The sequence below is a fragment of the Bufo bufo genome, chromosome 1 (genome assembly GCF_905171765.1).
Source record: "Bufo bufo chromosome 1, aBufBuf1.1, whole genome shotgun sequence".
Lineage (NCBI taxonomy): Eukaryota > Metazoa > Chordata > Amphibia > Anura > Bufonidae > Bufo > Bufo bufo.
The window spans coordinates 19,819,475-19,843,858 of record NC_053389.1 but is presented as its reverse complement, the minus strand read 5'-3'; positions in this window follow the sequence as shown (position 1 = coordinate 19,843,858).

Sequence of the window (24,384 nt, the reverse complement as noted above, 5' to 3'; positions counted from 1 at the left end):
CAAGGAGTAAGACTGTCGGGGCTCTTGGGTCCAGTTCCGGTATCAGGTGAGCTATACGCTTCAGGTGGGGGTGGTATGCTGCTACTTCTGGTGTAGGTATCTCAGACTGGTTGTCAGAAATGTGATTGCACTGCAGTGTGGTTGGCAGTAACAAGCAGGTCTGACCATCCACGGACTCTACCTTGTACCCAGTTGCTTTTCTCCCCGCCGTCTAAACAGTACCTGCGCATGTCATTAAGGAGACAAGGCAGATTTTTGAGCAGGACTTCCCTCCTGCGAGTCCTTTACAGATCTCTGTACAGTGAGAACTGATACCTGGTCTGCAAAGCACGGTCAGGGCAGGTATATCACCTACACTGCGCATTGGGTAAACCTGCTGACGGCTGCCAAGCATGGAATGTGGGGCTCTGCAGAGGAGTTGGTGACACCGCCACGACTTGCAGGCAGGCCTGCTGCCACCTCCTCTACTCCTCCTACTCCCTCCTCTTCCATAACCTCCTCGGCTGAGTCCTCTTCTGCTGCTGTGTCTTGCTCCACATCAACGGCACCCCCCCAGCTCCCCAGGGGCTATTCCACATCCCGGATACAACAGTGTCACGCCGTCTTGGGGTTGACTTGCCTGAAAGCAGAGAGTCACACCGGACTAGCACTCCTGTCCGCCCTGAACGCACAGGTGGATCAGTGGCTGACTCCGCACCAACTGGAGATCGGCAAAGTGGTGTGTGACAACGGAAGCAATTTGTTGGCGGCATTGAATTTGGGCAAGTTGACACATGTGCCGTGCATGGCACATGTGTTGAATCTGGTCATACAACGCTTTGTGCATAAGTACCCAGGCTTACAGGACGTCCTCAAGCAGGCCAGGAAGGTGTGTGGCCATTTCAGGCATTCCTACACGGCCATGGCGCACTTTTCAGATATTCAGCGGCGAAACAACATGCCAGTGAGGCGCTTGATTTGCGACAGCCCAACACGTTGGAATTCAACACTCCTAATGTTCGACCGCCTGCTCCAACAAGAAAAAGCCGTCAACGAGTATTTGTATGACGGAGGTGCTAGGGCAGCCACTGCGGAGCTGGGTATTTTTTTGCCACGTTACTGGACGCTCATGCGCAATGCCTGTAGGCTCATGCGTCCTTTTGAGGAGGTGACAAACCTAGTCAGTCGCACCGAAGGCACCATCAGCGACATCATCCCATTTGTTTTCTTCCTGGAGCGTGCCCTGCGAAGAGTGCTGGATCAGGCCGTAGATGAGCGTGAAAGGGAAGAGGAAGAGTTGTGGTCACCATCACCACCAGAAACAGCCTTATCAGCATCACTTGCTGGACCTGCGGCAACGCTGGAAGAGGAGTGTGTGGAAGAGGAGTCAGAGGAGGAATGTGGCTTTGAGGAGGAAGACCAACCACAGCAGGCATCCCAGGGTGCTCGTTGTCACCTATCTGGTACCCGTGGTGTTGTACGTGGCTGGGGGGAAGAACAGACTTTCAGTGAGATCACTGAGGACGAGGAACGGGACTTTCACGAGCACAGTCATCCCTACACCAAGATTGACGCATAGAGGAATAAAATTTATGTCATGAGTGTGTCAACTATTGACAACTCTTTGCGGTTGTCTAAACTCTATTCCATACACGTCCCCTGATAGGGGACGTAACAGGGATTAAACTGATTGGAATAGTACTACTTAACACTCCACTCATATCTGGTGGCACAGTACATTGCACGGCGCACGCGCAGTGCCCCAAATTGCAAGTAAGAGGACCAACCAAGCATCTTTTTCCATCTCCCGGTTCCTAAAATCTATTTCATACAACGGCCCCTGATAGGGGACGTAACAGGGATTATACTGATAGGAATAGTACTACTTAACACACCTAATTATTATAATAATAATAATAATAATAATATAATAGGGGACGTAACAGGGATTAAACTGATAGGAATAGTACTACTTAACACACCACTCATATCTGGTGGCACAGTACATTACACGGCGCACGCGCAGTGCCCCAAATTGGAAGTAGGAGGACCGACCAAGCATCTTTTTCCATCTCCCGGTTCCTAAAATCTATTTCATACAACGGCCCCTGATAGGGGACATAACAGGGATTATACTGATAGGAATAGTACTACTTAACACACCTAATTATTATAATAATAATAATAATAATAATAATATAATAGGGGACGTAACAGGGATTAAACTGATAGGAATAGTACTACTTAACACACCACTCATATCTGGTGGCACAGTACATTACACGGCCCACGCGCAGTGCCCCAAATTGGAAGTAGGAGGACCGACCAAGCATCTTTTTCCATCTCCTGGTTCCTAAAATCTATTCCATACACGTCCCCTGATAGGGGACGTAACAGGGATTAAACTGATAGGAATAATAATACTTAAACACACCACTCATATCTGGTGGCACAGTACATTGCAAGGCGTACGCGCAGTACCCCAAATTGGAAGTAAGAGGACCGACCAAGCATCTTTTTCCATCTCCCCGTTCCTAAAATCTATTCCATACACCGGCCTCTGATAGGGGACAAAACAGAGATTAAACTGGTAAGAACAGATTTTTTTTTATAAAAAAAAAGAGGACAGTCTCTGCGGAGCTGGATATTTTTTGGCCGCGTTGCTGAACGCTCATGCACAATGGCTGTAGGCTCATGCGTCCTTTTGCGGAGGTGACAAACCTGGTCAGTCAAACCCAAGGCAACATCATCGACCTCATCCCATATGAGTTTTTTCTGGAGCGTGCCCTGCGAAGAGTGCTGGATCAGGCCGTAGATGAGCATGAAGAGGAATGTTCCTCTGCTTGGGGTGATACCTGAGAGGGTGGTCCAGGGTGTAAGCCATGTTGTGTTCTGTGCTACTGAATTCTGTGCATGTCACACTGACCTTACAGTATCATGCGATGTTGTAGTGCAGCACCTGAAGCTGAATGTTGTTTTCTTTTATGAAATCTTTTTGGTCCTCTAAAGACTTCTCCCTGAAGGCTCTGTACTTTAGTAGAGAATGTGGTTTCTTGTGCAGGGGACGTTGTTTGGTAAGATCTTTGGGTATGTTCTCTTCTTGAGAAAACTTAAACGGGTTGAGCTGGGAGATGACAATATGCCTCGGATAGAACAGGACACATCCAAAGCTATCATGCCCCAGAGTGAAGGTCTGGATATCATTAACCAAAAACTCTCAGATATACTGGGAGTAGTCAGAGGAGGAATGTGGCTTTGAGGAGGAAGACCAACCACAGCAGGCATCCCAGGGTGCTCGTTGTCACCTATCTGGTACCCGTGGTGTTGTACGTGGCTGGGGGGAAGAACAGACTTTCAGTGAGATCACTGAGGACGAGGAACGGGACTTTCACGAGCACAGTCATCCCTACACCAAGATTGACGCATAGAGGAATAAAATTTATGTCATGAGTGTGTCAACTATTGACAACTCTTTGCGGTTGTCTAAACTCTATTCCATACACGTCCCCTGATAGGGGACGTAACAGGGATTAAACTGATTGGAATAGTACTACTTAACACTCCACTCATATCTGGTGGCACAGTACATTGCACGGCGCACGCGCAGTGCCCCAAATTGCAAGTAAGAGGACCAACCAAGCATCTTTTTCCATCTCCCGGTTCCTAAAATCTATTTCATACAACGGCCCCTGATAGGGGACGTAACAGGGATTATACTGATAGGAATAGTACTACTTAACACACCTAATTATTATAATAATAATAATAATAATAATATAATAGGGGACGTAACAGGGATTAAACTGATAGGAATAGTACTACTTAACACACCACTCATATCTGGTGGCACAGTACATTACACGGCCCACGCGCAGTGCCCCAAATTGGAAGTAGGAGGACCGACCAAGCATCTTTTTCCATCTCCTGGTTCCTAAAATCTATTCCATACACGTCCCCTGATAGGGGACGTAACAGGGATTAAACTGATAGGAATAATAATACTTAAACACACCACTCATATCTGGTGGCACAGTACATTGCAAGGCGTACGCGCAGTACCCCAAATTGGAAGTAAGAGGACCGACCAAGCATCTTTTTCCATCTCCCCGTTCCTAAAATCTATTCCATACACCGGCCTCTGATAGGGGACAAAACAGAGATTAAACTGGTAAGAACAGATTTTTTTTTATAAAAAAAAAGAGGACAGTCTCTGCGGAGCTGGATATTTTTTGGCCGCGTTGCTGAACGCTCATGCACAATGGCTGTAGGCTCATGCGTCCTTTTGCGGAGGTGACAAACCTGGTCAGTCAAACCCAAGGCAACATCATCGACCTCGTCCCATATGAGTTTTTTCTGGAGCGTGCCCTGCGAAGAGTGCTGGATCAGGCCGTAGATGAGCATGAAGAGGAAGAGTTGTGGTCACCATCACCACCAGAAGCAGCCTTGTCGTCGTCGATTGCTGGACCTGCGGCAATGCAGAGAGAGGAGTCTGAAGAAGAGGAGTCAGAGGAGGAAGGTGGCTTTGAGGAGGTGGAAGACCAACCACAGCAGGAGTCCCAGGGGGCTTGTTGTCACCTTTCGGGGACCCTTGGTGTTGTACGTGGCTGGGTGGAGGAAGAGACCTTTAATGACATCAGTGAGGACAAGGAACGGGACATGGCTAGCTTGGTATCCAACCTTGTGCAAATGGGGAGTTTGCGGTTGTGCAAATGGACTGTTTGCGGTGCGTTAAACGGGGAGTTTGGTCTGTCACTGTGAAGCGGGCGTAACCCTTACACTACCTGATCGATACAACATCATACCTGATGTTTTAAAGCACGTTATTCCAAACAATTTAGGAATGTTAGGCAATTTATGTTCTTTATGGATTAAAACCCGACTCTGCGTCAACTACGTAATTTTCCATGGGAGTTTTGCCATGGATCCCCCTCCGGCATGCCACAGTCCAGGTGTTAGTCCCCTTAAAACAACTTTTCCATCACTATTGTGGCCAGAAAGAGTCCCTGTGGGTTTTAAAATTCGCCTGCCTATTGAAGTCTATGGCGGTTTGCCTGGTTCACCCGTTCGCGAACATTTGCAGAAATTCGCTTTCGCCGTTTGCGAACGGAAAATTTTATGTTCGCAACATCTCTAGTTATCAGGTTTGAGCAGATATTACTGATTGGTGCACTAAGTATTGTTGTGACATCCCAGCACTATGTCTGTAGCATGTATGTATGGACAGCAGAGAAACAGTAATCCCTATCACACTGCCTAACACCCTGCACTGGACCTATCAGCTACATTATATCACTATCTAACCTGCACTGACTATCTCCCACTAACTATCTGTATTATATATATATATAAGCTAACTAACTATCTAATGTAATTGGATAAGGAATAGGATCCAGATGAAGGCACAGAGCACAGCAATGTCACTGCTGTCTCTCTCAGAACTGCAAAAAAACAACAGAAAATGGCTGCTGGGGAGTTTCTTATATACTAAAGGGGGAGGCAACTTTCCTATTGGTTGCTAGGGATGTTGCTAAGCTCAGACAAAGACATTGCAGCCTTCTCATTGGCCCACAAGCAAGAAGGGAGGTTACTGATGGGAAAAAAAAATCTAGAATATTCACGATTACGAATATATAGCGCTATATTCTACATCTTCGTGACTTCTCGAAGTGCCGATATTCACGAGAAGAATTTGCGATTAGAATATTCACGATCAACACTAGTGACTACTGCGGTGTCTATGTCAGTGTCTATCTGCTTCTCGTCATGTTCCTCTGCTTGGGGTGATACCTGAGAGGGTGGTCCAGGGTGTAAGCCATGTTGTGTTCTGTGCTACTGAATTCTGTGCATGTCACACTGACCTTACAGTATCATGCGATGTTGTAGTGCAGCACCTGAAGCTGAATGTTGTTTTCTTTTATGAAATCTTTTTGGTCCTCTAAAGACTTCTCCCTGAAGGCTCTGTACTTTAGTAGAGAATGTGGTTTCTTGTGCAGGGGACGTTGTTTGGTAAGATCTTTGGGTATGTTCTCTTCTTGAGAAAACTTAAACGGGTTGAGCTGGGAGATGACAATATGCCTTCGGATAGAACAGGACACATCCAAAGCTATCATGCCCCAGAGTGAAGGTCTGGATATCATTAACCAAAAACTCTCAGATATACTGGGAGTAGTAAATTCCACCAATGCCTCAGTTGCAGAGCTGGCCTCTTCCCTTTCAGTAATACAAGGAGATGTTACGATAATCAAAGACGAAATGACAAAACTTAGATTAAAGGTGAAGGAGTTAGAATCAGCAGGTACCTCTGTTACCTTAGAGAACAACTTATTAAAAAAGCGATTAGAAGAGGTAGATTAAGATCGTATTTGGCTTGGAAGGAAGGTGATAGATCTTGAGGATAGGTCCCGTAGATACAACCTGAGACTGGTGGGGTTTCCAGAGGAGGTAGAACAGGATAATGCTGCAAATTTTATTCAAAAATGGCTGGTTGAAAATTTAGGGCCAGATCATGATGCATCCACTTTTTGTGTGGAAAGGGCCCACAGAGTCCCCTTTAAAAAGCCTCCTCCAGGGGCCCCCCCTAGAGCAATCCTAGCGAAATTGGTCTGTTCGAAGGACCAGGATTGGGTACTTAGGCGTAAAAGAGAAGTACTGGATATTCACTTCAATGGGAATTTAATATCTTTATATTCAGATTTCTCACGAGATACCCAAATTAAAAGAAGATCTTTTCTTGAAGTTAAAAAAAGATTGGCCGCTGCTAACATTAAGTACTCAATGTTATTTCCGGCCAAACTGAGGGTGGTGCATAATGAATCTGTTCGTTTTTTTTCTACATATGCGGATGCTGTTCAATGGCTGGATTCGATGGGTCTATAATTTACTATATGATTATGGGGAGGAGGGAGGTTTAGGGGGAAGTGGGCGGAGGGGGGGGGTTTGGAGGTTTGAAAGAGGTTGATGGGTAATGTTTTTTCACCTTATTAACCATGTAGAGGGGATACTGGGGGTGGGTATAAGGGAGGGATTGGATGTAGTCACGGTTCTTGTGTGTCCACGTGTTTCTCTCCGAGATGGGAGAATGGGACCATTCACTAAAAATAGCTTATGGTACGCAATATTCTGTTCTGGAATGTGAGAGGGTTGGGAGACAGAGTTAAGAGGACGGTGGTTTTTGATTGTGTAGCCTGTCATTTGCCGGCAATTGTGGTATTATTAGAAACCCATGCATCAGTAGATAGGCTGTATATATTGAAAAGAAAATGGGCTGCCCTAGAATATCATGCTTACTTCTCCTCCTACGCAAGAGGGGTCAGCGTATATATTCATCGTGGTATGGAGTTTCAACCTGTTGATAATGTGATCAATAAAGAAGGGAGATATGTATTCCTGCATGGCTTTTGGAACGGGCAGGAGATTATATTTGCTTTTATATATATTCCACCACCGTATAAGTCAGCCGTCTTTTCGCATTTATCTAAATATATTTCTTCAAAAAACCAATGCTCGTTATTAGTAGCCGGAGATTTTAACTCTGTTCGTGATCCTGAGTTAGATCGTTTCTCCACCTCCACTGAACGAGGTCGGACTGTTTCCCCTTTGAGCATCATTTGCCAGGAGTTGGCGCTGGTGGATGTCTGGCGCCACCTCTATGGCAATAAAATAATTTTTTCTTGTTTTAGCCAGTCCTACGGCGCAATGTCTCGTATTGACTTGGCCTTTGCAAATCGAGAATTGAGTCGCCAAATTGTAAAAATGTAGTATGAACCTCATGTAATATCAGATCACTCTCCAGTCCTGCTTTCGTTCAGGGAGGTGGACCCTCCAGGACCAGGCAGAGTTTTTAAACTGAACTCACACTGGCTTGACGTAATAGCGGAGCAGCATATAATTGATCTTGATATACAGGAATTCTGGCAATGAAATATAGGATCTACTCATATACATTACGTATAGGATGCATTAAAGGCTCATATAAGGGGCCTGTATTTTACTAAAATTAATAGATATAGATCTGAACTTCGCCGTTAGGAACCTGCAGGGCGCATTAGCTGTTCACCATAATGAACATCATATAACTCAGTTAAAGGAGGCTAACTCACAGCTTAAGTTACTTTTGTACAGTAAAACATAACACAAGCTTCTTTTTCAAGGTCAAAACCGCTTCTGTGAATCGGGTAAAACGGGTACGTTTTTGGCACGACTAGTTGCCAATCAGAGAGATGCTACCAGTATAAGGGAGATTCAGAATGTAAAGGGTAACAGGGTGAGGTCTCCAGAGTTGATTAGGGAGGAGTTTGTGAAATACTATTCTTGCCTTTATCAGTCTGACCTTACCTCTAGGGTGGACGATATATAAATCAATATCTACAACAATTGGGGCTTCCCCAGTTGGCTTTACAGGACAGGGAAATGCTGGACCGCCCTATTCGATTGGATGAGCTGCGATTGATACTTCCAATGCTGAAATATAATTCATCCCCAGGCCCGGACGGTTTACCGTTCGAACTGTATAGGTACCATGCTAAATCGCTTCTCCCTATTCTTCTACAGGTGTTGAATGAGTCCTGTCTATCTGGTTCTTTGCCTCCATCATTTAGAGAGGCAGTGTCACGAGGGTGTCAAGAACCACGCCTGACTCTGTTATACCCGGGATCAGAAAGTCGCAGCGGTTGGCTGCGCGCTCTATGTAAGATAGGGCTGTTTCCTTATGGTAGCTTTCTGGGTTTGCTTTGCAACCCTTTTTGGCTCACTCAGGGATCCGTAGCTCCTGCTCCTCAGCTGTTCCTTGTCCAGCACTCCCAACCTCCTTATAATCCCCTCTCACACTTCTCTGGTTGCCAGATATAGAGCTTCCTGCCTGGACTTCTATACTGACCCTCTGGAGCTGTGTTTCTGCGTTCTCTGGTAGTTGGTCCAGAACGCTACCCTCCGGATCCCTGTTGGACCTTTTTGGTCTATTGTGGTCGCCCACCTGGGTGTATGTGTTTGTCTGTTTTGTCTGTCCTCTCCCTGGTGTTTCCCTCTTAGTGACAGTGGTGCGGACTAGCGATCGCATCGGCCCGTTCACTATCTAGGGCTCATTTTAGGGAAAGCCAGGGTTTAGGCACGTGATCGCCGCACGGGTGAGGAACCCGTCTAGGGACGTCAGGGCAGTCAGGTGCCAGCCGCAAGGTGAGTCAGGGGTCACCACCTTTCCCTCTCCCTTGGGCAGGGCTTTCCCTTTTCCCTCCCAGTGCGTGTCGCCGGTCATTACAGGCAGTGATCATCTTGGTGTTGAAGAAAGATAAAGAGGTAAGCGATATGGGGGCATACAGACCCATATCGCTTCTAAATACAGATTACAAAATTTTCGCAAAAATTCTTGCCAATCGCCTCAAGATGGTCATTGCCTCTCTGGTCCACCCTAACCAGAGGGGATTCATCCCAGGGAGGCAAATACAGATGAGCCTTTACAGGATTTACTTGAATCTCTCGGTTGGAGGAGGAGTAGACCGCTCCATCCTGTCTTTAGATGCCGCAAAGGCGTTTGACAGGATGGAGTGGTCTTTTCTGTGGTCCAAAATGTCTCACTTTGGGTTGGGGAAGGGATTTATAGAAATGACCCAAATGCTCTATGAGCAGCCCACTGCTCGTATAAATATTAATGGTATTAACTAGAGTTGAGCGAACACCTGGATGTTCGGGTTCGAGAAGTTCGGCCGAAATTCCCGGAAATGTTCGGGTTCGGGATCCGAACTCGACCCGAACTTCGTCCCGAACCCCATTGAAGTCAATGGGGACCCGAACTTTTCGGCACTAAAAAGGCTGTAAAACAGCCCAGGAAAGAGCTAGAGGGCTGCAAAAGGCAGCAACATGTAGGTAAATCCCCTGCAAACAAATGTGGATAGGGAAATGAATTAAAATAAAAATAAAATAAATAAAAATTAACCAATATCAATTGGAGAGATGTCCCATAGCAGAGAATCTGGCTTCACGTCAGCAGAGAATCAGTCTTCATGTCATAGCAGAGAATCAGGCTTCACGTCACCCAACACTGGAACAGTCCATTGTCATATATTTAGGCCCCGGCACCCAGACAGAGGAGAGAGGTCCCGTAACAGAGAATCTGGCTTCATGTCAGCAGAGAATCAGTCTGCATGTCATAGCAGAGAATCAGGCTTCACGTCACCCACCACTGTAACAGTCCATTGTCATATATTTAGGCCCTGGCACCCAGGCAGAGGAGAGAGGTCCCGTAACAGAGAATCTGGCTTCATGTCAGCAGAGAATCAGTCTTCATGTCATAGCAGAGAATCAGGCTTCACGTCACCCAACACTGGAACAGTCCATTGTATTTCAACCCAGAACAAAAACTGTGCTTTGACGGACACTAAATAACTTGACCAGCTACAGCAATAATGACAGATTTGGATGAATATAAATTTGAGGCCTATTTTTTAGGCGCTGGGTGACAGGTATACGTTTACACACAGAATTAGACTTGGAATTGCACAGTAGCGTGTGTGTGAAGTTATTGAGAATAACCCTATCTGCACCTTGAATCTTATATACCCTTTTAGGGATAGATTTAAAGTAGGCCTGATACAGCAGAAACCACTAATTTAGGAAATTGCTAAGTTGGGAATTGTATTTCAACCCTGAACAAAAATATATCCTTTGCCAGAAAGCAGACAGTATTACAATTGGCTGGCCACAGCTGAAACACCAGATTTAGGGTACTGCTATTTTGGCAATTGTATTTCACCCCTCAATAAAATAGCAAGCACAGCCAAGCCCCATATGTAGGATATAGCCAAAAAATAACCACACTATTGATGGTTAAATGCACTTGGTGTGACAGCTTGCCCCATATGTAGGATATAGCCAAAAACCAACCACACTATTGGGGGTTAAATGCACTTTGTGACAGCTTGCCCCATATGTAGGATATAGCCAAAAAACAACCACACTATTGATGGTTAAATGCACTTGGGTGACACAGGCTCAGCCTGCCCCTGATGTAGTTTATGGCCAAAAAATAACCACACTATTTATGGTTAAATGCACCTTGTGACAGGCTCAGCTTGCCCCTGATGTAGGATATAGCCAAAAAATAACCACACTATTGATGGTTAAATGCACTTGGTGACAGGCACAGCTTGACCCTGATGTAGGATATAGCCAAAAAATAACCACACTATTGATGGTTAAATGCACTTTGTGACAGGCTCAGCTTGCCCCTGATGTAGTATATGGCCAAAAAATAACCACACTATTGATGGTTAAATGTACTTGGTGGCAGCTTGTGCTGGCGCACCACAAGACGTTAAAAATGGCCGCCGATCAACCCAGAAAAAAGTGAATGAAAAACGCTCTGGGCAGCCTAAAAACAGTGAGCAATTGAATAGCAGCAGTTCAATGATCCACAGCTGTAGGTCGATCACTGTCTTAAGTGTTTTGGAGGAGATAATCTGCCTAATCTCGCCCTAACGTCGCAGCTGCAACCTCTCCCTACACTTGTAACAGCAGAGTGACGTGCAGCGCTACGTGACCCAAGCTTATATAGAGGCTGGGTCACATGCTGCACTGGCCGATCACAGCCATGCCAATAGTAGACATCGCTGTGACGGCCTCTTGGGGCAAGTAGTATGACGCTTGTTGATTGGCTGCTTTGCAGCCTTTCAAAAAGCGCCAAGAAAGTGCCGAACACCGAACCCGAACCCGGACTTTTACGAAAATGTTCGGGTTCGGGTCCATGTCACAGACACCCCAAAATTCGGTACGAACACGAACTATACAGTTCGGGTTCGCTCATCCCTAGTATTAACTCAACCCCGGTCATGATGCGGCGAGTAGAGTTGAGCGGACACCTGGATGTTCGGGTTCGGCCGAACTTGAAAAAAAAATTCGGGTTCGGGACCCGAACTTGACCCGAACTCGAACCCCATTGAAGTTAATGGGGACCCGAACTTTTGAGCGCTAAAATGGCTGTAAAAATATCATGGAAAGAGCTAGAGGGCTGCAAAAGGCAGCAAAATGTGCTTAAGAGCAAATGCTCTGCAAAACAAATGTGGATAGGGAAATGAATTAAAAAAACATAAAAGACCTTAAAAAAAAAAAAAATTAGGTATGATGTAGGAGGAAGAGGTTGAGGAGGCAGTGAATGGGTGGATATGGCCGTGTAGGCTCACGTGGCAGTCTAGGTGGAAGCGGCGGCGAAGGAGGAATAGGTAGCCAACACAGATGTGTGTTATTTTGCATTTTTACATAGGTGTATCCCCCAAAATATTGGGACATATAAAAAAAAAAAAAGGAATAAGTGCACTTGAGTACAAGGATGGATGGTTGAGGCTGTTAGAACTGTCTATTCTGCACAAGGTACAGACAAGTCCTGAGGGATCCAAGCCTGGTTCATTTTAATGAACTTGAGTGTGGCGAAACCAACCTCGCCACTGGGTTTTGGAGAGGCCTGTTTAACCACCTCAGCCCCGCTAACTTAAACACCCTTAATGACCAGGCCACTTTTTACACTTCTGACCTACACTACTTTAACCGTTTATTGCTCGGTCATGCAACTTACCACCCAAATTAATTTTACCTCCTTTTCTTCTCACTAATAGAGCTTTCATTTGGTGGTATTTCATTGCTGCTGACATTTTTACTTTTTTTGTTATTAATCAAAATTTAACGTTTTTTTTTGCAAAAAAATTACATTTTTCACTTTCAGTTGTAAAATTTTGCAAAAAAAACGACATCCATATATAAATTTTTCTCTAAATTTATTCTTCTACCTGTCTTTGATAAAAAAAAAATGTTTGGGTAAAAAAAAAATTGTTTGGGTAAAAGTTATAGCGTTTACAAACTATGGTATAAAAATGGGAATTTCCGCTTTTTGAAGCAGCTCTGACTTTCTGAGCACCTGTCATGTTTCCTGAGGTTCTACAATGGCCAGAAAGTAGGAACACCCCACAAATGACCCCATTTCGGAAAGTAGACACCCTAAGGTATTCGCTGATGGGCATAGTGAGTTCATAGAACTTTTTATTTTTTGTCACAAGTCAGCGGAAAATGATGATTTTTTTATTTTTTTATTTTTTCTTACAAAGTCTCATATTCAACTAACTTGTGACAAAAAATAAAAACTTCTATGAACTCACTATGCCCATCAGCGAATACCTTGGGGTGTCTTATTTCCAAAATGGGGTCACTTGTGGGGTAGTTATACTTCCCTGGCCTTCTAGGGGCCCAAATGTGTGGTAAGTAGTTTGAAATCAAAATCTGTAAAAAATGGCCGGTGAAATCCGAAAGGTGCTCTTTGGAATGTGGGCCCCTTTGCCCACCTAGGCTGCAAAAAAGTGTCACACATGTGGTATCTCCGTACTCAGGAGAAGTTGGGAAATGTGTTTTGGGGTGTCATTTTACATATACCCATGCTGGGTGAGATAAATATCTTGGTCAAATGCCAACTTTGTATAAAAAAAATGGGAAAAGTTGTCTTTTGCCAAGATATTTCTCTCACCCAGCATGGGTATATGTAAAATGACACCCCAAAACACATTGCCCAACTTCTCCTGAGTACAGCGATACCACATGTGTGACACTTTTTTGCAGCCTAGGTGGGCAAAGGGGCCCACATTCCAAAGAGCACCTTTCGGATTTCACCAGCCATTTTTTACAGATTTTGATTTCAAACCACTTCTCACGCATTCGGCCCCTAAAATGCCAGGGCAGTATAACTACCCCACAAGTGACCCCATTTTGGAAAGAAGACACCCCAAGGTATTTCGTGATGGGCATAGTGAGTTCATAGAAGTTTTTATTTTTTGTCACAAGTTAGTGGAATATGAGACTTTGTAAGGAAAAAAATTAAAATAGAAATCATCATTTTCCGCTAACCTGTGACAAAAAATATAAAATTCTAGGAACTCGCCATGCCCCTCACAGAATACCTTGGGGTGTCTTCTTTCCAAAATGGGGTCACTTGTGGGGTAGTTATACTGCCCTGGCATTTTCCAGGGGCCCTAATGTGTAGTAAGTAGGTAAATGACCTGTGAAATCCTAAAGGTGCTCTTTGGAATGTGGGCCCCTTTGCCCACCTAGGCTGCAAAAAAGTGTCACACATGTGGTATCTCCGTACTCAGGAGAAGATGGGCAATGTGTTTTGGGGTGTCATTTTACATATACCCATGCTGGGTGAGATAAATATCTGGGTCAAATGCCAACTTTGTATAAAAAAAATGGGAAAAGTTGTCTTTTGCCAAGATATTTCTCTCACCCAGCATGGGTATATGTAAAATGACACCCCAAAACACATTGCCCAACTTCTCCTGAGTACGGAGATACCACATGTGTGACACTTTTTTGCAGCCTAGGTGGGCAAAGGGGCCCACATTCCAAAGAGCACCTTTCGGATTTCACCGGCCATTTTTTACAGATTTTGATTTCAAACCACTTCTCACGCATTTGGCCCCTAAAATGCCAGGGCAGTATAACTACCCCACAAGTGGCCCCATTTTGGAAAGAAGACACCCCAAGGTATTTCGTGATGAGCATAGTGAGTTCATGGAAGTTTTTATTTTTTGTCACAAGTTAGTGGAATATGAGACTTTGTAAGGAAAAAAAAAAATAATCATCATTTTCCGCTAACTTGTGACAAAAAATATAAAATTCTAGGAAGTCGCCATTCCCCTCACGGAATACCTTGGGGTGTCTTCTTTCCAAAATGGGGTCACTTGTGGGGTAGTTATACTGCCCTGGCATTTTCCAGGGGCCCTAATGTGTGGTAAGTAGGTAAATGACCTGTGAAATCCTAAAGGTGCTCTTTGGAATGTGGGCCCCTTTGCCCACCTAGGCTGCAAAAAAGTGTCACACATGTGGTATCGCCGTACTCAGGAGAAGTTGGGCAATGTGTTTTGGGGTGTCTTTTTACATATACTCATGCTGGGTGAGAGAAATATCTCGGCAAAAGACAACTTTTCCCATTTTTTATACAAAGTTGGCATTTGACCAAGATATTTATCTCACCCAGCATGGGTATATGTAAAATGACACCCCAAAACACATTCCCCAACTTCTCCTGAGTACGGCGATACCACATGTGTGACACTTTTTTGCAGCCTAGATGCACAAAGGGGCCCACATTCATTTTATGAGGGCATTTTTAGACATTTGGATCCCAGACTTCTTCGCACACTTTAGGGCCCCTAGAATGCCAGGGCAGTATAAATACCCCACATGTGACCCCATTTTGGAAAGAAGACACCCCAAGGTATTCAATGAGGGGCATGGCGAGTTCATAGAATTTTTTTTTTTTGGCACAAGTTAGCGGAAATTGATATATTTTTTTTTTTTCACAAAGTCTCCCTTTCCGCTAACTTGGGACAAAAATTTCAATCTTTCATGGACTCAATATGCCCCTCACGGAATAACTTGGGGTGTCTTCTTTCTGAAATGGGGTCACATGTGGGGTATTTATACTGCCCTGGCATTCTAGGGGCCCTAAAGCGTGAGAAGAAGTCTGGAATATAAATGTCTAAAAAATTTTACGCATTTGGATTCCTTGAGGGGTATGGTGAGTTCATGTGAGATTTTATTTTTTGACACAAGTTAGTGGAATATGAGACTTTGTTAGAAAAAAAAATTATAATTTCCGCTAACTTGGGCCAAAAAAATGTCTGAATGGAGCCTTACAGGGGGGTGATCAATGACAGGGGGGTGATCAATGACAGAGGGGTGATCAGGGAGTCTATATGGGGTGATCACCCCCCTGTCATTGATCACCCCCCTATAAGGCTCCATTCAGATGTCCGTATGTGTTTTGCGGATCCGATCCATGTATCAGTGGATCCGTAAAAATCATATGGACATCTGAATGCAGCCTTACAGGGGGGTGATCAATGACAGGGGGGTGATCAATGACAGGGGGGTGATCAGGGAGTCTATATGGGGTGATCAGTGGTTCATAAGGGGTTAATAAGTGACAGGGGGGTGTAGTGTAGTGTAGTGGTGTTTGGTGCTACTTTACTGAGCTACCTGTGTCCTCTGGTGGTCGATCCAAACAAAGGGGACCACCAGAGGACCAGGTAGCAGGTATATTAGACGCTGTTATCAAAACAGCGTCTAATATACCTGTTAGGGGTTAAAAAAATCACATCTCCAGCCTGCCAACGAACGATCGCCGCTGGCAGGCTGGAGATCCACTCGCTTACCTTCCGTTCCTGTGAACGCGCGCGCCTGTGTGCGCGCGTTCACAGGAAATCTCGCGTCTCGCGAGAGGACGCGCCGGCGCGTCCAGGAGGAATGACTCAACCACCTCCAGGACGCGTCGCTGCGTTCGGAGGTCCGGAGGTGGTTAAAAGCCTCTTGCCTCAGGATTATGGCCCATAACTTTTAAACCCCTGAACCTATTCAAGTGAATTTTGGATAGGTTTGTCCCCAAGTTATACTGTTTAAATTGATGTAAGTTATATGTATGGACAATGTAAACTCACAAAGTTGTAACAATTTATAATAAGTGTAACTTGTCAGCTTGGGAGGAATATGCTGGGTGTGTTTCTATTATCCCACTGATGCCACTAATGTAACGGACCGTTTCAGCAGACAAGGGGTTAAAATCCGTTTAGGCGATATGCCCCTTTCTGAGAGACAGGCACAGCTACTGCAGAACACCAAACTCCCGAACTGGATACAAAATAGCACTCCAAACTGGAACCTCACGAATAGCTGCTAGCAGACGAACAGGAAAAGCATACAATCAGCTTACACTCCTGGCAATCAGTTTCTAACAGCATACAGTGAATTCCCCCAATAACGAGACAAGGCTCCGTGTTGAGGGTCAAGCAGTGGTCTGAGGTGCTGGCACACCCAGCCTGGTTTTTATTACAGTTGTTGCAAATACAGGTCCGCCCACAGGGAGGTATAAAACAATCAAGCCCATCTGGTGTACACGCCCCTAGGGGACCAATAGGAAGACTGTGACACAGGACAGATATGCAGCACTGCAGGATACACAGAGACAATACATCCCCACAATGCATCATGGTTTCCTCCTCTCTGCCCTGGAGACACCCAAGGAGTAATCCAATTATCTCTCAAGACAAAGGGAAATCACCAATACACATGTGGGGACAACAGAACAGAAATCACCATTTAAACATACAATGTCACAACCCTTTTCAATACACAGACATTTAACATCCCAAAATGGCACGAATTAGACCAGGAGTTCAAGTTAGTTCAAGTCCTTTGTGAACAAATGAGGCCTGGCTGCTGGCCTCTTGCCCCAGGATTATGGGCCCTCTCATCAGCCAGGCCTCATTTGTTCACAAAGGACTTGAACTAACTTGAACTCCTGGTCTAATTCGTGCCATTTTGGGATGTTAAATGTCTGTGTATTGAAAAGGGTTGTGACATTGGATGTTTAAATGGTGATTTCTGTTCTGTTGTCCCCACATGTGTATTGGTGATTTCCCTTTGTCTTGAGAGATAATTGGATTACTCCTTGGGTGTCTCCAGGGCAGAGAGGAGGAAACCATGATGCATTGTGGGGATGTATTGTCTCTGTGTATCCTGCAGTGCTGCATATCTGTCCTGTGTCACAGTCTTCCTTCTGGTCCCCTAGGGGCGTGTACACCAGATGGGATTGATTGTTTTATACCTTCCTGTGGGCGGACCTGTATTTGCAACAACTGTAATAAAAACCAGGCTGGGTGTGCCAGCATCTCAGACCACTGCTTGACCCTCAACACGGAGCCTTGTCTCGTTATTGGGGGAATTCACTGTATGCTGTTAGAGACTGATTGCCAGGAGTGTAAGCTGATTGTATGCTTCTCCTGTTCGTCTGCTAGCAGCTATTCGTGAGGTTCCAGTTTGGAGTGCTATTTTATATCCAGTTCGGGAGTTTGGTGTTCTGCAGTAGCTGTGCCTGTCTCTCAGAAAGGGGCATATCGCCTAAACGGATTTTAACCCCTTGTCTGCTGAAACGGTCCGTTACAGTGAGCTTGTCCACGTTGGCTGTGGACAGGCGGCTGCGTCTGTCTGTAATGACGCCCCCTGCCGATGATGCCCCCTGCCGTGCTAAACACACATTCAGAGAGTACACTGGCTGCAGGGCAGGCCAGCACCTCCAAGGCATACAGGGCAAGCTCTGGCCATGTGCCCAATTTGGAGACCCAGAAGTTGAATAGGGCAGAACCATCAGTCAGTACGTGTAGTCGTGTGCACAGGTACTTTTCCACCATGTTGTTCAAATGCGAGGTGACAAAGCTTTTCCACATGTCGGCCATGCTAACCCTGCCTTCTGAGGTGCTGGCGCTGACACAGCTGCGTTGGCGACCTCTTCCTCCTCCCCTGTCTTCGCCTTGTGCTTCCACTTGTCCCCCGGCGTCAGTCGGGAATGCTCTCATGAGCGCGTCTACCAGCGTGCGCCTGTAGTCGCGCATCTTCCGATCACGCTCCAGTGAGGGAATTAAGGACGGCACATTGTCTTTGTAACGGGGATCCAGCAGGGTGGCCACCAAGTAGTCAGCACACGTTATAATGTGGGCAACTCGTTGCGCAGGCACTGCAGCATGTAGTCGCTCATGTGTGCCAAGCTGCCCAGAGGTAAGGACATGCTGTCCTCTGTGGGAGGCGTATCGTCTGCGTCCTCCGTATCCCCCCAGCCACGCACCAGTGATGGGCCCGAGCTGCGTTGGATGCCACCCCGCTGTGAACATGCTTCGTCCCCATCCTCCTCCTCCTCCATTAGTGGGCCCTGGCTGGCCAAATTTGTACCTGGCCTCTGCTGTTGCAAAAATCCTCTTTCTGAGCCACTTCTAAAAGACTGGTCTGAAAGTGTTTGAGATGACCCCTCTTCCTCCTCCTCGTCCTGGGCCACATCCTCTTCCATCATCGCCCTAAGTGTTTTCTCAAGGAGACATAGAAGTGGTATTGTAACGCTGATAACGGCATCATCGCCACTGGCCATGTCGGTGGAGTACTCGAAACAGCGCAACAGGGCACACAGGTCTCGCATGGAGGCCCAGTCATTGGTGGTGAAGTGGTGCTGTTCCGCAGTGCGACTCACCCGTGCGTGCTGCAGCTGAAACTCCACTATGGCCTGCTGCTGCTCGCACAGTCTCTCCAGCATGTGCAAGGTGGAGTTCCACCTGGTGGGCACGTCGTATATGAGGCGGTGAGCTTGAAGGCCGAAGTTATGCTGTAGAGCAGACAGCCGAGCGGCGGCAGGATGAGAACGCCGGAAGCGCGCACAGACGGCCCACACTTTACGTAGCAGCTCTGACATGTCGGGGTAGTTGTGAATGAATTTCTGCACCACCAAATTCAGCACATGCGCCAGGCAAGGGATGTGCGTCAAACCGGCTAGTCCCAGAGCTGCAACGAGATTTCGCCCATTATCGCACACCACCAGGCCGGGCTTGAGGCTCACTGGCAGCAACCACTCGTCGGTCTGTTGTTCTATACCCCGCCACAACTTCTGCGCAGTGTGGGGCCTGTCCACCAAACACATCCGTTTCAGAACCACCTGCTGACGTTCACCCCTGGCTGTGCTGAAGTTGGTGGTGAAGGTCTGTCGCTGACCGGATGAGGAGGTGGTAGAAGAGGAGGAGGAAGCCGAGTAACAAGTGGAGGCAACAGGAGGCAAAGAATGATGACCTGCGATCCTTGACGGCGGAAGGACGTGAGCCAAACAGCTCTCCGCCTGGGGCTCAGCCGCCACTACATTTACCCAGTGTGCAGTTAGGGAGATATAGCGTCCCTGGCCTTTGCTTACTGGTCCACGTATCTGTGGTTAGGTGGACCTTGCCACAAATGGCGTTGCGCAGTGCACACTTGATTTTATCTGATACTTGGTTGTGCAGGGAGGGCACGGCTCTCCTGGAGAAGTGGTGGCGGCTGGGAACGACGTACTGTGGGACAGCAAGCGACATGAGCTGTTTGAAGCTGTCCGTCTCCACCAGCCTGAATGACAGCATTTCAAAGGCCAGCAGTTTAGAAATGCAGGGCCAGGGATCGAGGGTGGCTAGGTGGGAATTTACGCTTTCTCTCAAAGGTTTGTGAGATGGAGAGCTGAACGCTTCAGTGTAACATGGTGGAGATGCTTGGTGACGGAGGTGGTGTTGTTGGTGGCACATCCTCTGTTTGCTGGGCGGCAGGTGCCAACGTTCCTCCAGAGGTGGAGGAAAAGGCCGAGGCAGCAGCAGAAGAGGGAGCAGGAGGGTCCTGAGCCCTTTCTTGGTTTTGAAGGTGCTTACTCCACTGCAGCCCGTGTCTCACATGTAGATGCCTGGTCATGCAGGTTGTGCTAAGGGTCAGAACGTTAATGCCTCACTTCAGGCTCTGATGGCACAGCGTGCAAACCACTCGGGCCTTGTCGTCAGCACATTGTGTGAAGAAGTGCCATGCCAGGGAACTCCTTGAAGATGCCTTTGGTGTGCTCGGTCCCTGGTGACGGTGGCCAGTAGCAGGCGAACTGTTTTGGCGACGGCTGCTCTGCTTTTGCACCCTGCTCCCGCTTTTGATACGCTGTTGGCTCGGTCTCACCACTGCCTCTTCCTCCGAACTCTGAAAGTCAGTGGCACGACCTTCATTCCATGTGGGGTCTAGGACCTCATCGTCCCCTGCATTGTCTTCCACCCAGTCTTCCTTCCTGACCTCCTTTTCGGTCTGCACACTGCAGAAAGACGCAGCAGTTGGCACCTGTGTTTCGTCATCATCAGAGATGTGCTGAGGTGGTATTCCCATGTCCTCATCAGGAAACATAAGTGGTTGTGCATCAGTGCATTCTATGTCTTCCACCCCTGGGGAAGGGCTAGGTGGATACCCTTGGGAAACCCTGGCAGCAGAGTCTTCAAACAGCATAAGAGACTGCTGCATGACAGGTTCCCCAATATGCACGGGGGTGATGTGACAGACTGATGGGCATGGGTTTCAGGCGCCACCTGTGCCCTTTCTGCAGAAGACTGGGTGGGAGATAATGTGAACCTGCTGGATCCACTGTCGGCCACCCAATTGACTGTACTTGCTCAGGCCTTACCATCCTTAGAACGGTTAGGCCCGTCCAAATATCGCTGTCGATTCTGGCGGCTACTGGGACCTGAGGTAGTAGGTTCAGTAGGACGTGTAGCTGTGGCAGAACGGACACGTCCTCTCCCTTATTAGATGTTTGCCTCATAGTTAGCGTTCACAAAGCAAAGTAAAAAGTGGTTAAGTCTGCTAAAAATAATTAACCGCCAATAAAAAACCCTGATGTAGGGTATTGCACTCAATTATTATTTTTTTTACTCTATATGACAGTGGTATTTGTGGCCTAAATGTGACAGTCACTTATGCACGTCTAATCCCAGATGTGCAGTATATCAGAGGGTTTTTTCACCCCAGTAAGCAAAAAGCCGTATTTCTGTCCTAAATGTGACAGTCACTTATGCACGTCTAATCCCAGATGTGCAGTATATATTAGAGGGTTTTTTCACCCCAGTAAGCAAAAAGATGTATTTCTGGCCTAAATGAGACAGTCACTTATGCACGTCTTATCCCAGATGTGCAGTATATTAGAGGGTTTTTTCACCCCAGTAAGCAAAAAGATGTATTTCTGGCATAAATGTGACAGTCACTTATGCACGTCTTATCCCAGATGTGCAGTATATCAGAGGGGTTTTTCACCCCAGTAAGCAAAAAGCCGTATTTCTGGCCTAAATGTGACAGTCACTTATGCACGTCTAATCCCAGATGTGCAGTATATTAGAGGGTTTTTTCACCCCATTAACCAAAAAGCCGTATTTCTGGCCTAAATGTGACAGTCACTTATGCACATCTAATCCCAGATCTGCAGTATATTAGAGGGTTTTTTCACCCCAGTAACCAAAAAGCCGTATTTCTGGCCTAAATGTGACAGTCACTTATGCACGTCTAATCCCAGATGTGCAGTAAATTAGAGGTTTTTTTTCACCCCAGTAAGCAAAAAGATGTACAGTCAGGTCCATAAATATTGGGACATCGACACAATTCTAACATTTTTGGCTCTATACACCACCACAATTGGATTTGAAATGAAACGAACAAGATGTGCTTTAACTGCAGACTGTCAGCTTTAATTTGAGGGCATTTACATCCAAATCAGGTGAACGGTGTAGGAATTACAACAGTTTGCATATGTGCCTCCCACTTGTTAAGGAACCAAAAGTAATGGGACAGAATAATAATTATAAATCAAACTTTTACTTTTTAATACTTAGTTGCAAATCCTTTGCAGTCAATTACAGCCTGAAGTCTGGAACGCATAGACATCACCAGACGCTGGGTCTCATCCCTGGTGATGCTCTGCCAGGCCTCTACTGCAACTGTCTTCAGTTCCTGCTTGTTCTTGGGGCATTTTCCCTTCAGTTTTGTCTTCAGCAAGTGAAATTCATGCTCAATCGGATTCAGGTCCGGGGATTGACTTGGCCATTGCATAACATTCCACTCCGTTCCCTTAAAAAACTCTTTGGTTGCTTTTGCAGTATGCTTTGGGTCATTGTCCATCTGCACTGTGAAGCGACGTCCAATGAGTTCTAAAGCATTTGGCTGAATATGAGCAGATAATATTGCCCGAAACACTTCCGAATTCATCCTGCTGCTTTTGTCAGCAGTCACATCATCAATAAATACAAGAGAACCAGTTCCATTGGCAGCCATACATGCCCACGCCATGACACTACCACCACCATGCTTCACTGATGAAGTGGTAGGCTTAGGATCATGAGCAGTTCCTTTCCTTCTCCATACTCTTCTCTTCCCATCACTCTGGTACAAGTTGATCTTGGTCTCATCTGTCCATAGGATGTTGTTCCAGAACTGTGAAGGCTTTTTTAGATGTCGTTCGGCAAACTCTAATTTGGCCTTCCTGTTTTTAAAGCTCACCATTGGTTTACATCATGTGGTGAACCCTCTCTATTCACTCTGGTGAAGTCTTCTCTTGATTGTTGACGTTGACACACATACACCTACCTCCTGGAGAGTGTTCTTGATCTGGCCAACTGTTGTGAAGGTTATTTTCTTCACCAGGGAAATAATTCTTCGGTAATCCACCACAGTTGTTTTCCGTGGTCTTCCGGGTCTTTTGGTGTTGCTGAGCTCACCGATGCGTTCCTTCTTTTTAAGAATGTTCAAAACAATTGTTTTGGCCACGCCTAATGTTTTTGCTATCTCTCTGATGGGTTTGTTTTGTTTTTTCAGCCTAATAATGCCTTGCTTCACTGATAGTGACAGCTCTTTGGATCTCATCTTGAGAGTTGACAGCAACAGATTCCAAATGCAAATAGCACACTAGAAATGACCTCTGAACCTTTTATCTGCTCATTGTAATTGGGATAATGAGGGAATAACACACACCTGGCCATGGAATATCTGAAAAGCCAATTGTCCCATAACTTTTGGTCCCTCAACAAGTGGGAGAGCCAAAAATGTTAGAATTGTGTTGATGTCCCAATATTTATGGACCTGACTGTATTTCTGGCCTAAATGTGACAGTCACTTATGCACGTCTAATCCCAAATGTGCAGTATATTAGAGGGTTTTTTCACCCCAGTAACCAAAAAGCCGTATTTCTGGCCTAAAAAAGACAGTCACTTATGCACGTCTTATCCCAGATGTACAGTATATATCAGAGGATTTTTTCACCCAAATAACCAAAAGCCGTATTTCTGGCCTAAATGTGACAGTCACTTATGCACGTTTAATCCCAGATGTGCAGTATATCAGAGGTTTTTTTCACCCCAGTAACCAAAAAGCTGTATTTCTGGACTTGTAGACTTGCAGATGGCCTGTGGTGGTGCACTATCGTTGCATAAAATGGCTGCTGATTATGTATTGATATTGACTAACTGAAATAAAAAAAAGTTAGTTTTCAGCAGTAGTTGGCTCAGGGCAGGCTTAAAAAAATAGTGCACTACACGCACAAAACACATTTGCTGTAGATCGCTGAGTAAAAAAAACAGTTCTTCATAAGATTTCTCCCTGATCTCTCCCTCACAGCAGCTGCAGCCACTCCCTACACTAATCCGAGCAGAGTGACGGGCGGCGCTACGTGACTCCAGCTTAAATAGAGGCTGGGTCACATGCTGCAGTTGGCCAATCACAGCCATGCCAATAGTAGGTATGGCTGTGATGGCCTTTTGGGGCAAGTAGTATGACGCTTGTTGATTGGCTGCTGTGCAGCCTTTCAAAAAGCGCCAAGAATGCGCCGAACACCAAACCCGAACTTGTACGTAAATGTTCGGGTTCGGGTCCGGGTGCCGAAAAACCTAAAGTTCGGTACGAACCTGAACTTTACAGTTCGGGTTTGCTCAACTCTAGCGGCGAGGGATGAGACAGGGGTGTCCCCTGTCTCCCCTCCTCTTTGCTCTATTTATTGAACCGCTAGCCTCCAAGATCCGATTAGACTATTGC